The sequence below is a fragment of the Odontomachus brunneus genome, unplaced genomic scaffold (assembly GCF_010583005.1).
Source record: "Odontomachus brunneus isolate Ranch 3 - 2012 unplaced genomic scaffold, Obru_v1 Obru_scaffold_054, whole genome shotgun sequence".
In the NCBI taxonomy this organism is placed as follows: Eukaryota; Metazoa; Arthropoda; class Insecta; order Hymenoptera; family Formicidae; genus Odontomachus; species Odontomachus brunneus.
In genome coordinates this window covers 62978-76327 of record NW_022639504.1, presented here as the reverse complement: position 1 = coordinate 76327, position 13350 = coordinate 62978, and the positions used below count along the sequence as shown (strand labels likewise).

The window sequence follows — 13350 nt, the reverse complement described above, 5'->3', positions numbered from 1 at the left end:
TCTCTCTCTCTCTCTCTCTCTCTCTCTCTCTCTCTCTCTCTCTCTCTCTCTCTCTCTCTCTCTCTCTCTCTCTCTCTCTTTCTGTTCCTCTCTCGTTGCACCATCGCCCGTATGGACGAGAGTGGCGGATTTATAGCGGCCGGTTAAGAGCGAAATAAAAGCGAACCTCTCTGCCGTTATTCGGCCACTCATGGTCCTCGTTCTAACGTTTATCGTGCGCGCTTCGACCTGTGAGGGCCCCGCGATATTTTCCACCGCCTGTAAAATCGATCATGACGTGGTAAACGGGGGATACAAAGGATCTTCACTCGAGCCAGCGCAAACGAAGTCGAGGAGGCTGAAATTGGTCATTAACACTCACTGCCAATTTCCCGTCGCGTTAATCGCTAAAACGTAAAACTCCAAGCTCGTCTTTCCGATTTAGCGGACATTCAAACGTCGTTCGTGTTTCACTCTTTAATCGCGCGACGCGCGTCGCTCGTAAGAACGAGGCGGCTGTTTAATTTCCGTTGTTGCGTCTCCTCCATGCGGTTTTCTTTCGTATTACGCACATCGACCCGAGTAATCGGCCCGTAATCCGGAACGCGTGTCTGTCGTTGCAGCGACAACGTACGAGCGCATTTAATGTCAGATCGCGGAATCGACTTCGCAGCCGGAGACTCGAGAACTTTATGTGAAAGCAAGACGGAATCACGAGGACGGAGTCTCGCGATCCCACGCGCCGTGATTTGCAGTCGTTTGCGCGCGAGATAAAGTGCCGATCGATATGTCCCGACTGTGGAAGGATTTACGTTCGCGAGGCGACCGTAAAATCGACACCCTCGCAAGTAGCATGGTATTTAAGATCGCGTTCTCCATGTGTATGTCCGCGCGCGATCGTCTTGCACATTCTCGTATCTGACGCTATGAGCGATTAAAAGTCACGTCTTTTCGACAGCAAACCGCCAACTTATATATCACGTTAGAAGTATAGACTAGCGTGTATATACACACACACACATATGTATGTGTGTGTGTATATAATATATATATATATATATATACATATACATATATATATATATATATATATATATATATATATATATATATATATATATATATATATATATATATATATATATATATATATATATATATATATATATATATATATATATATATATATATATATATATATATATATATATATATATATATATATATATATATATATATATATATATATATATATATATATATATATATATATATATATATATATATATATATATATATATATATATATATATATATATATATATATATATATATATATATATATATATATATATATATATATATATATATATATATATATATATATATATATATATATATATATATATATATATATATATATATATATATATATATATATATATATATATATATATATATATATATATATATATATATATATATATATATATATATATATATATATATATATATATATATATATATATATATATATATATATATATATATATATATATATATATATATATATATATATATATATATATATATATATATATATATATATATATATATATATATATATATATATATATATATATATATATATATATATATATATATATATATATATATATATATATATATATATATATATATATATATATATATATATATATATATATATATATATATATATATATATATATATATATATATATATATATATATATATATATATATATATATATATATATATATATATATATATATATATATATATATATATATATATATATATATATATATATATATATATATATATATATATATATATATATATATATATATATATATATATATATATATATATATATATATATATATATATATATATATATATATATATATATATATATATATATATATATATATATATATATATATACATATGTATATATATGCATATATATGTATATATATATATGTACGTGTGTGTGTATATGTACACACACACACACACATATATATATATATATATATATATATATATATACACACTGCAACGTAATTGAATTTCCGCGGAAAATTAATTCTCAGCGTAAATTGGTTATTAACGTAGGCCGTCAGCTCGTTACACACCTTAATTATAAAGTAATCCTTTGTGATTTTACGACGCGTCGGGAACTTTATTAAAGCGGTAAGGACGTTATTTTAAGAGAAATTTAATGGAGGGTATAGGGACACAAAGACGCTTAATACCGAAAATTTAATACCTAACTGACGAAATTTAAGAGAAAGAATAATATTATGAGCAACTGTAGTATTTGTACGTTAACTTTTTCTTTAGTGAAACTCTGTGCTACTTAGATTGTAAATTCCTTAATATTATTCAAAAAAGTATAGTTTGTATATATATATATATATATATATATATATATATATATATATATATATATATCTCCAAGGGTTTGAAATCATTCTCAAACCACGTCAATGGAGTGATTAACTTTTTCTTTTGTAAATATCTAATTCTAATAGACCCAGCACCTTAGAAATTTGTATTTCTGACTCACCGATTACCAGCACAGATTAGAATCGGCCACGTTCCGCTACCCAGTTCTGGAACAGAAAATATGGTATCGTCGATTAGAGATATGATAGTGAGTGAGTCGACGAGAAAAATACACGTTAATACAAGTGTGTTAATCGTTTGCGATCGTTCTAGCTCCATGATTTTTGCCTAGACAATTATGTCTCAGTTTTCAATTTCAAAGGATACAACGAAAGAATACGAAAAATCTACGAACTTACCTTCAAATCGATTCTACTCAGCCCGAACCGGATCCTCCGGTGCACCTTCAGGAAATCGCTCTCAACGCGTGACCGCAAGCTCCATCGGATCTGCAATAAAAAGCAAGTTAGAGCATAAGTATTCGACATCACGGAAAACAGGCACATTGAGAAAAATCTCTCGGTTATCAGGATAAAAGCACGTTTACTATTTAATAATCGTTAGGGAAACAAATTAAACGGTTATCATTGTAAATATTTTATAACAAACATTGCTTGAGATTATAAACATAATAAGAATAAACTGAGCATGAGGCGCGAAACCTGAAGATCAGGTCAAAAAGAGACGGAAAATAGGTATATTTTTTTTCCCTTTCCTAGTTAGAGAGAAAAAATTACACAACATCTACTTTCCTTTTCTACTTGATCTTCACTGCCAATAGAGGACACGCTCGGTCTATTCTTACTATATTTATACCTGAGATACAAATCATATTTGTTCTCATATATTTAGGTTAGCTTACAAGTAAACCGACTCAAAAGGTATACTCCGATTTCTTTCTAATTTGGCACAAATGAACAGTACAAGAAATATTTAGGTCATATTTTTTTCATTTTCGCCCATTTTGAGTTTCACGGGTAGTTTATAGCTTTTCAATGTTCCCGCTCCTATCATCAATAAGTACAACAAAAATGCATAAAAATTAAATTAAATACAAGATATAATTAAATAATTTTAACAAAATCGACATAGCTGAGACACGAACCATTCTAAATTTCTTTAGCCGAGATTCCAACCGAAATATTTTAAATCTGTGCTAAATTAGTCAAAAATGGTTCAAATCTCGGCCAAACTGAGAGAAAAAAATCTAACAATTTTAATTAAAATGTTAACATTCAATTTTATTACTTATGCATTTTTGTTGCACTTGCTGATGATAGGAGTGAAAACATTAAAAAGCTATAAAGTGCCCGTGAAACTCAAAGTGGGTCAAAATGAAAAAAATATGACGTAAATATTTTTTGTACTTCTACATTGATAAGAAAGAAACTGAAGCGTAACTTTTGGGTAGATTTATTTGTTAGTTATATCTCCATTACAAAAATATTGGGAACAGCAAATTGAGAGTGACAAATCATTTGTCCTCACTACGAGGTCATTTGCTGTCCCATATTACAGACCATTTGTAACATTGTTTATTAGATTAGGAAAACTCCTTCTCTCAGCGCAACAATGAGATCAGGAGAGCTTTTCAGAAGTGAAATTTGCAAGCGAAACGAAAAAGTGGCACGAACAAGATATAAACAACAGAATACAAACGGGATATAAATAGCATTGGGGATGTTTTCTGCTCAAGTCGGCCGTCAGGCTCACATCGAGATGCGAAAACTGCATCGGGCTGGGCTATGAAACTCTACGACAGACGCGACGCGGACGAGATATGTATTCGACGCCGTCAAGAAGATGCAAAAAATGCCGGTACTTACTGTTTCCGTGCACGGTTATTCACCGAGCCCCCGAGACAAGGAGGGTGAGGAGGCGAAGGCGTTATTTTTACGATGAGCCGCACGCGAAAAACTGCCATATGCGAGCGTGCGCATAGCGAATCGGCAATATACGAGCAAGTAATAACACTGTCGCCGTATAAGTTCACCGGACGTTCGGCTTTTACGACGTATCTAAATAAACAATTTTGAAGATCGCGACCGTTCGGACTCACGCGAGCGAAATGAAAGAGATCTCGGCACGTTCCAATTTGAATCGCGAGTTTCCGTCGTCCGATCTTCCCGGAAAATGACGCGAAACGAAAACACGCTTATCGCCAAATCGCGAATGTCATAGCATAATTTTGAATTATCGAAGGGAAAGGAAGAGGGAGTAACTTTCAAGTGTTGAGTATTTTGTAAACATCCTCTATCTCTCTGAAGATTTTCGACCTCAACAGCCTTTGTGTGTTCTCAAACAATTTCTCGTCTCTCTCTCTCTTTCCCTCTCTCTCAACCAATCCAATTGACCTTTCCCGTATTTCTCAATTAATATTTTCATACTCTTTTATTTAGTTACTGCATTATTCTCCACATTTTAATTAACAATATAATAAAAAAGGTCATTTTACACAATATATTATCACGTTATATCATATGTCTCGGCCGATTATAATTTTATGTGCACGCTTTTTTAGTACGTGTTATTTTATAAATCTTTTCTCGATTTAATAATTAAATGCTACTCGATGTGCCACCTCAGAAACGCGCTTTGTTACGTACGTCATGCATTTTAATTTCCCGCATAATTTTAGCCGGTACAACTACTGGTATATAGGCACTACCTCTCGGATAGAGCTGATTGCGTTACGGTCGCGCGATGAAGGTGTCTCGGTCGACGGAATGCGAGCACGGCAGTTGATGGCTTCATTAATATGGTAACATCTGCGTGAAAGGTGTCTGTCGGAAATCTCCGTGAAACTTCGAAACTCAGATAAGAGTCGGAACACTGCGTCACCGCAGCGCAGATCTTTCGTATCTCGCGCGATTCTCTCGTCGCTCGTACTTCGTGAGGAACGAGAAGATAACATCGGCTGTACAAGATTTACCTCGCTATGATGTAATTAATAATCGAGTGATCCCTCGTAAAACGTAACGTAAAAGCACCCGAGCGAAAATCACGCCTATTTCGAGAGCTACCAGAGTTTTGAAAACTTTCGAAATTCCGCGAAATCTCTTTCCGCACGAAATCACGAAAGGATATTCACTCTGTATAGATAGGAGAGAGTTGCCGTAAAAAAATCGTATCTCATCGATTTCTTTATTATTATCGAATATGACGAGATCCAACGGTAAAAATGAGAAACAAATGAGAAATATAAAAAAAATTTTCAAATTATATCCAATATGATGCGTGCTACAAATATTTGAATAAAAAAAATCAGGTACGATTTAGAAGATCGATATGATCCCAACAAATTTCCTCTACATTACGCATTGTAACGCGGATAACACGAAATATACAGCTTACATGTCTCACATATTAAATATTCTATTAAATATTCTATTAAATATTTAAATATACTATTAAATATTCATATAACTAAGATAAAAAACGAACCGTTAAAATTTATTCGCGACTTACGATGGCAAAATCAGCAAAAAACTAATCAATATTAACGCTTAGAACAAACGTAATTATTGCAAGAGAGACATGAGATGTCAAGACCATCAGGTTGTTACAAGCACTCGGATAAATCTGATGCAAACTAGGACATGGGAGTGCGGTAAGGTAGGGTAACCACCAAAACTGTTTCAAAGTTGGTAACGCATACGGTGACGTTGTCTTGGATGTGCAGAGAAATTTAAATTCAAGCTTGAGTTTCTCTCCAAGATTGACGTGCAACTAATATTAAGACCTTTTGTGTTGCTCTGCAAATGCACGCCATCCCGTCGGTTACCAAACAAATATTGAACGCTATTATTATTTAGAGTCTGCCATACTTGAAGACTGCCTCATTCTTCAACTCCTCGGTTCCTTAACACAAGATACACGTCACATTCACGTCACGTCATATACCTCTCCTTTTATCACGGTCGCTGTTACAATTTATAGTACAACTGTTGTCGCGCTATCGATATATTCGATGTTAAGGTATAGTCGGCGAGTTAACAAACGGCGCTAATACTTGACACTCCCGCCGCGGGAGAGAGATTTGTCAACTCGCAATCCATACCCGTCGCTCGATCGCGCATCGCGCGATTCGTCGCGGCTGAATTAATTATACCATCGATCACCCTGTATTCTTTTCCCTGGCGAGCACGAAGCGCTCGTATATCATATTGCGTCACCACTATGAAAGAGAATAGGGCCCAGGTCCGCGGTGAAACATAGCGTGCGCATAACGGACTGTGAGATCTCTTGTCCATTTTCTTTCCCCCTTTTTCCGAAATACGGTATAATATTGCGTAATGGAGGTCCGCGTTTGTGTGTTCCGTGACGAGATCAAGCGAGCGAGCGAGCAGACGATGATGGAAGTCAAAGCTCACGATTGCGAATTACTACGAATGACCTGCGATCTCGCTTCGACTAAACAAGCGATTATCGTACATGAATAAAAGAGAAATAAAAGGAGAAAATTTCGGCTTCTATCAGCTCGCACGACTCGTCAGTCGCCCGATTTATCGAATCACTTCAATAAGGTAAAAGTACAAATACTTGTCCGAGTTTTCTTGAGTATATTAACGGTATTTATAATATATAGAAGAGAAACCTTTTCTATGTTTAGGGCAACCGACAATTGTGATAATTGTAATGCATTACAATAAAGTGATTAATAATAAGTAACTAAATAATTTATAATAAATAGATTAATTTATAATAAAGAGATTAACAAGTCACTAAATAATTTTTCAAATATATAACCCGAATGAGCGGTATGGAATGACTTGGTCGAATGTTATGGAAATTCCTTCAAGTTTCGAACGAACAAATTCATCAATCACCTTACGGTGAGCAATCGGGTGAGTCGTGAAAAAGTCACTTCAAAAAGTGTAATCGCATGATTTAATTGTTGTCTCTCTAAAAAACGGCTTCCGCGCTACTTAATCCATAAGTAATTTGTATTTCATATCGCGATCGAAATCGACAGCAGTAAAGAGGAGTTAGGTGGCGGATGAAGTGATGGATGCTTCGAAACGTCGCGATGTTTTGAAAAATTGATGAAAGGACGTTAAATTGCCTGGCCTGATGCAGCCGCGTAAATACGTCACGCGATTCGCGGATGCATTCTGGCGTTCGCCAGGCATGTAACTCGATTGAGAAATCTTCGCGACATCCTCGCGAGAAAGCTCGGACAAAGCTCAACCAACTAACTAACGGTATAATTCAAAAATTTTTCAAACGTACCCGCGTTTAGTGTTCGACTAAAATGTGTGTGTATCACAGTATTTTCTAAGTTCAGAGATCTCGTTGTTGTATGATTAATTTTATATCATATTCCAATGTTTATTTCAGGCACATAATAAGCGAACTGTAATTTTACACTCGAATTTTATATTCTCTAATGATCCGGAAGACTGGTCACTGTTAAGGCATTTGAAAGTTTCCGGCACTTCTGCCTTTGTAACTTTTCCAGCTGAGAATTTCTTTAACGCTGCGATTCTCTTTTTTATCAAAGCGGGTTTCGGCGGAAATTCGAACCTTTGACGATTTCGATTTCGGAAACCGATTTCGGTCAGAGCGAGTGCACGTGTGTATGTATATGTGCGCGCGTGTGTATGTGTGTGTATATATATATATATAAGTGCGAAATGCGAGCAGATTGTCTGAAAATAAGCGATGAGTTAAACTCACGATGGGAAAAAGCGCCGAATATCGTTCGGAACTTCCAGTCGGTTATGCGTACCAAAGTTTTCCGGCGCAGCAGTTTCCAAAATTTATTCGCGCCGGACGGGTCATTTCCATGCTCCGGCTAAATTAATATATTCCGTTTATTGTAAGTGCTGTCTTGTCGTTTTATTCGAGAACACGTTCGCTCGCCTCTACGATGCCTACGCGTACCGAGGGTCATTGCTAATTAATTCACAAATATATCGATTTCTACACACACACACATCTGGCGCGATGAATTCAGGGAAAATCTCGGAACACCACATCGGTGGCGACTCGGTACGGATGAAAGAGTTTGCAAAATTAAAGAACAGAGGGAATTTCCCGACTGTCCTAACCGGAAATGCACGAAACACGTGGTAGCATAGTTTCGGTATCGAACGTCATATTTCGAAGCGGCCACCTGTCTGGCGTCCCGTTGGATTTGCATTCGCATTTGCCACTCGTTCCCATTTTCCTCGCCCACCACAACAAACACTGTTACACGACGGACACGCGCATGTGAGTGTATGTGTGTGTGTGTGTACGTATGTGAGTGAGCGTATGGGTATGCGTGCGTTTGTGCATGTCTCTGCTGTCGGCGAATCGCCGACTCCACCAGATTAGAAAACGTGTCTGGAATCGAGGGATAAGATATGTAAAGCTATTCCGCGGCGCGCAAGCCACGGCCAGACCGAGGAGAAGCGAAATTTCCGACGAGGAGCAAATCCTGCGAAATTAGTACGGTTATAGTGCAGTTCTCTTACAAGAGCGTCGGTATTTTCCGAGTAACCCGTTGTTCCTCTCTCTCGTCTGTCTTACTCGGTCACACAGCGCGTCACTTCGTCCTACCCCATACATCTATCTAATCAACGCATCTAATCCGATTCGAGCTTCTTCATCATTGTAGAGCCATCCACGAGCATTCAACGCGAATCTCGTCGATGGTTGAAAGAACATGATCGCGCAGCGGACTTATCGCCGTTGAATTAGGGAGCGTGTCTCGAATTTGGAAACGGGATGCTGTAAGGCCGGAAAGAGGAGCTAAACGAGATCAGAGGTAGACCGAGGCAATTTCAGTTCGGGACAGACAGACGGAGGGGGGGAGAGAAAGAGAGAAAGAGGAGAAAGAAGAGGAAGAGATAGAGACGATAGGATCGAAAAGCCGTGTTCCGTTCCTGCAAGTACAATTCGTCCTTCCCATTTCCTACGTTCGAACCGAAGAAGATGTCCTTATTCTTCCTCGCTCGGAACGTTCCACATCCTCAACCTCCTTCAGCCTCAAAACAAACGATTTTTTCTCTGTCTCGATCGGCCGAAATGTCACGCATGACGTCGGGACGGAAAAACCAAACGCGAACAAACGACAACGCGATCCCGCTGAAAAAAAAGTGGTGAAAATAGCCGAGGGGTCCGCGAAAAGCGTCGGCGAAACGTGGACCGCAGAGGCGTTAATTCGCGTCGATTCGACGCAGATTGGTCGTGTCGAATTTTTTTTCCGCGTGGCGTACAGTCGCGCGGTTTTTCGTTTAGGTCGTGCCTGAGGGATGCTTAAACTCAGCTATTCATATCCCATTTCGTATTTATTGCTATTCGATCACCGGTATTATTTAATATACTCTCTAAAAATACCGATACTACAAAGTGCCGCTGATGCTCGCATCAAGTTAATGCAAAAAGTCCATTGTATCCATCAAACAGAATTGAAAATAAATTATTACTTAATAAATACTTTAATGATTTTTACAAATAGAAAAGAATTTAATCTTTCTTACTTAGTACTTCTTTCAGACACGAGGTCTCCCCCTATTATTGTTCGGTAACGTGTTGCAAACCAGAATTTAATAAAAAAAGAAACAACAAATTTTTATATTTTTTTTGACATGAATATACGAAGAAATGAATTCACGAAACGGTTGAATGAATTCCGACCGTTTGACTTGACATTTGACGCGAAACTGCGATCAAAATGCAGTTTAATTGGTTCACGAATGTTTTCTTCCCCAACAAAGATAATTCGGGATTCATAATTGACGATCAATCTTCCAGATTTCCTGTCAATATATAGCGTATCGATGACATAATCTTTCCCCAGCTAGAAAATATCTTTGCGCGCCTTTATTTTTAGCTCTTGTAAACTAGCAACTCACCTCATACGAGAATATCTCCTCGCGTGTTCTCGTCTTTCAAAGTTTCACGTGCCGCGCACGAAAGTTTCTATACGGCGTATGGAGCGTGTATTTTTCTTTATGGATTGAAAAATGGTTTCTCGAGCCGGAGAGGTCGCCCGATAACTCCATAGACATCATTATTGTTAAGAGGGAAATATTGTTCTCTCGACGCGCGTCGCCGTCGATAACGTTCCATCAAAATCGCACTATGTCGCAAATATAACTAGTCGCGAATACGCTAACCATACTGCATACAACGACCAATATTCACGAAGATAACGGGTCAAATTATCTTATTTCAACATAAGTCAAATTCTTGAATTATCCCTCAAATTTTAAACATTCAAGTGGATTATTTCTCCTTTGAAATCTTGCTGTTGAAATGAAACATCGCTCTAACGTATTTTAATTCGATATTAGATTTCTGGATAAAGAATTGAATTTCTTAGCTTCTTCCCTCTTCTTGACTTCGCCATCTATATTGAATCAGTTAGTACACACAAAAAATATTCCACTGCAAAAAAATGCGATTACTCAGTTTGTTTTCTTTCTTTTAAATAATGACTTTCTTCAACAACGAATATTTTCTTGATAATAATCTTAAAATATATTTATCACAAACCTGAGAAAAGCTCATTATCATATACTCAAAAAAAGAATGTATTATCTGTACAAGAATATTATAAAACTCCATTCAAGAAGAAATTGATTCGGCTCTACGCTGAGAGAAAAAATGATTGATTTAACTAAAATTAAAATTATTGTTGGCTCCAACTTTATTTTTTGTAATAAAATGGTAGCAGAGTAACACACAAAGTTATTGTCACTGACAATATAGTAGAATTTCAAATAGTTCTGTTTACTTAATTTTAATAATTTATTTAATTTTAATAATTGGTAGTAATTACTTCTTTGTGCAATTATAGTTATAAATACCCAATCTGTTTTTCTCAATGTATGTAGTAAGCAATTTTTGTTTTAATTCAATATTCTTGATTGAAACGTCAGACTTACTAGAATTCAAAATGTATTTTGAATGAATTTAATATCTGTGACGAAAATTTATGATAAATTTGCGAATATATAAACTTATAAAATACTTGAAACAAGTAACATTTATACTTGAGTGCAATATGCATTTTTCCGTGTGTATATGTGCGAGAATATGTACACGTTAACGTGAAACGGACCGATAACTCGCATCCGTTTTGAAACTGCTATAATAGCGCGCACATACAGAGCGCCACGCGTAACCAGCAAGGTACGGTCGTCACATCCCTCGCAAGACTTTCATACGCGAACGACCATTGTCCAATTCGCGCACCACAACGGGGAGAAGTAAAATTTAAATGTTTCCGACTGACGTATACGACCGAAATGAGATTTCGGAATTCGCACGGACACGGTGGCCCATCCGTTCCGTTCCCTCATGGGCGAAGCTAATTCCCGCTGCCAAAACAAAAGCCACTGTCGTAGTGCGCGCGCTCGTATTTGCTGCGTAAATGTGATTTTACGCGATGCCATCGCACGGCCGTCACGCGCCCGCGCGCGACACCGATTCATAATTCTTTAAAGCGCGCCGAGCGAGGAAATTGCATTCCGATTTACTCAAGCAAATACGGGGGATTATGCACGCGACGGTAATAAATCATGAGCGGCGAATTCGCCAGGCGCACAAATATTCTGGTAATTTAGCTTTCGATGACTGTCGCGGGCCGCGAGAATTTTTCGCCGCTCTGTTCAGGTATCTTTAATCCAATATATGTGCTCGCCGCAATGAATTACTCACGAAGCAATTGCTATTCTTATTATTTGATATAAATATGGAAATCATGTCATTTAAGCCATATAAGTCGCATAAATGACATTAAATCTCATCATCACACTATACATATTCATCTACGCGCATATGCATATTGTTACACCGAGAAGAAATACTTGAAAATTTATTTGTGAGATGTAAAGTTTATTTTTGCGATATAAAGTTTATTTCTGCGAAATAAAGTTTATATTTGCGATTAAATTTTATATCCCAAAAATAAATTTTCAAGTATTTCTTTCCTCAATGAATATTTTCAATAATCGATATTAATTGCTCAGAACGAGACAATGAGCACCTTGGATATTTTCAAAGCAAAAAACAAAAATGATCTCTAGACCTCAGAAATTACTCCTTCTAGAAAAAAAGCGTAATTATTATAAGATGCTTTTTTGCCAGATAGAATAACATCGAAAATTTGAAGATCATCTTTATTTCTTGCTTTGAAGATATTTAAAATGGCAATAATTATTGTTCAAAAAATTGAAGGGAGGGTATTTCTGTTTTAATTTTTAGACAATTTCGCTTTGCTCCGCTTATTTTAAGTAGACGACTAAGCCTCGATTGCTGAAGCTCACGGATGTCAACCGATCTGCGACAAAAGTATTCGTCTCTCGAGCCTTCTCGAAGCATACACGCGTCAGGTGGATGTAGGTGAATCCTACATCCACCTGACATCTACACTACGCTCAAAAAGTTTCTGGATTATCTTCCTGGGACTATCTAAGCGAAAGGACACGTAATCGACTTAATGATATCTCATAATAAGCCACTCTTCTCTCTAACCGCGTGCAAGAGCCGGAGGAAAGCTCACCGCGAAATCGCTCGTGCTGTGAGGAGATGCGTACGCGAGGGAGCCACTTCCGGGAACTTTCTCGCGGTACGGTACGTTTGCGACACACTTCGACATCGTCGTCGTCGCCCTCGCGCAAAGAGATGTAAGAGGCTGCTCCTTCGTGTCCATAAAATTCAAGATGGCCGATAGGATGTGATCGGAATACGAGAACCGGCTCGTTCGCCGCGCCGAGCGTGGAATCCAACGAGACGAGGCACGATTCCGATCCAAAGGGGTTGGTGGCGGCGGCAAAGTGCTACGGGACGAAGGGCGTAGAAGGTGGCGCGCCGTTGGGAAACAGCAGAGAGAGAGAGAGAGAGAGAGAGAGAGAGAGAGAGAGAGAGAGAGAGAGAGA

At 37.3% G+C, this 13350-nt stretch overlaps 1 long non-coding RNA gene across 4 annotated transcripts in view; it reads right to left on the bottom strand.

Moving 5' to 3' along the window:
- LOC116845621 overlaps positions 1–13350 on the bottom strand; it is a 137571-nt gene that overhangs the window by 114846 nt on the left and 9375 nt on the right. For all 4 annotated transcript variants that reach the window (XR_004378283.1, XR_004378280.1, XR_004378282.1 and 1 more), the window contains 2 exons: positions 2836–2925; positions 2598–2643 (listed from right to left, as the gene is read on the bottom strand). This is a non-coding gene — a long non-coding RNA (uncharacterized LOC116845621). The remainder of the gene's footprint in view (positions 1–2597; positions 2644–2835; positions 2926–13350) is intronic.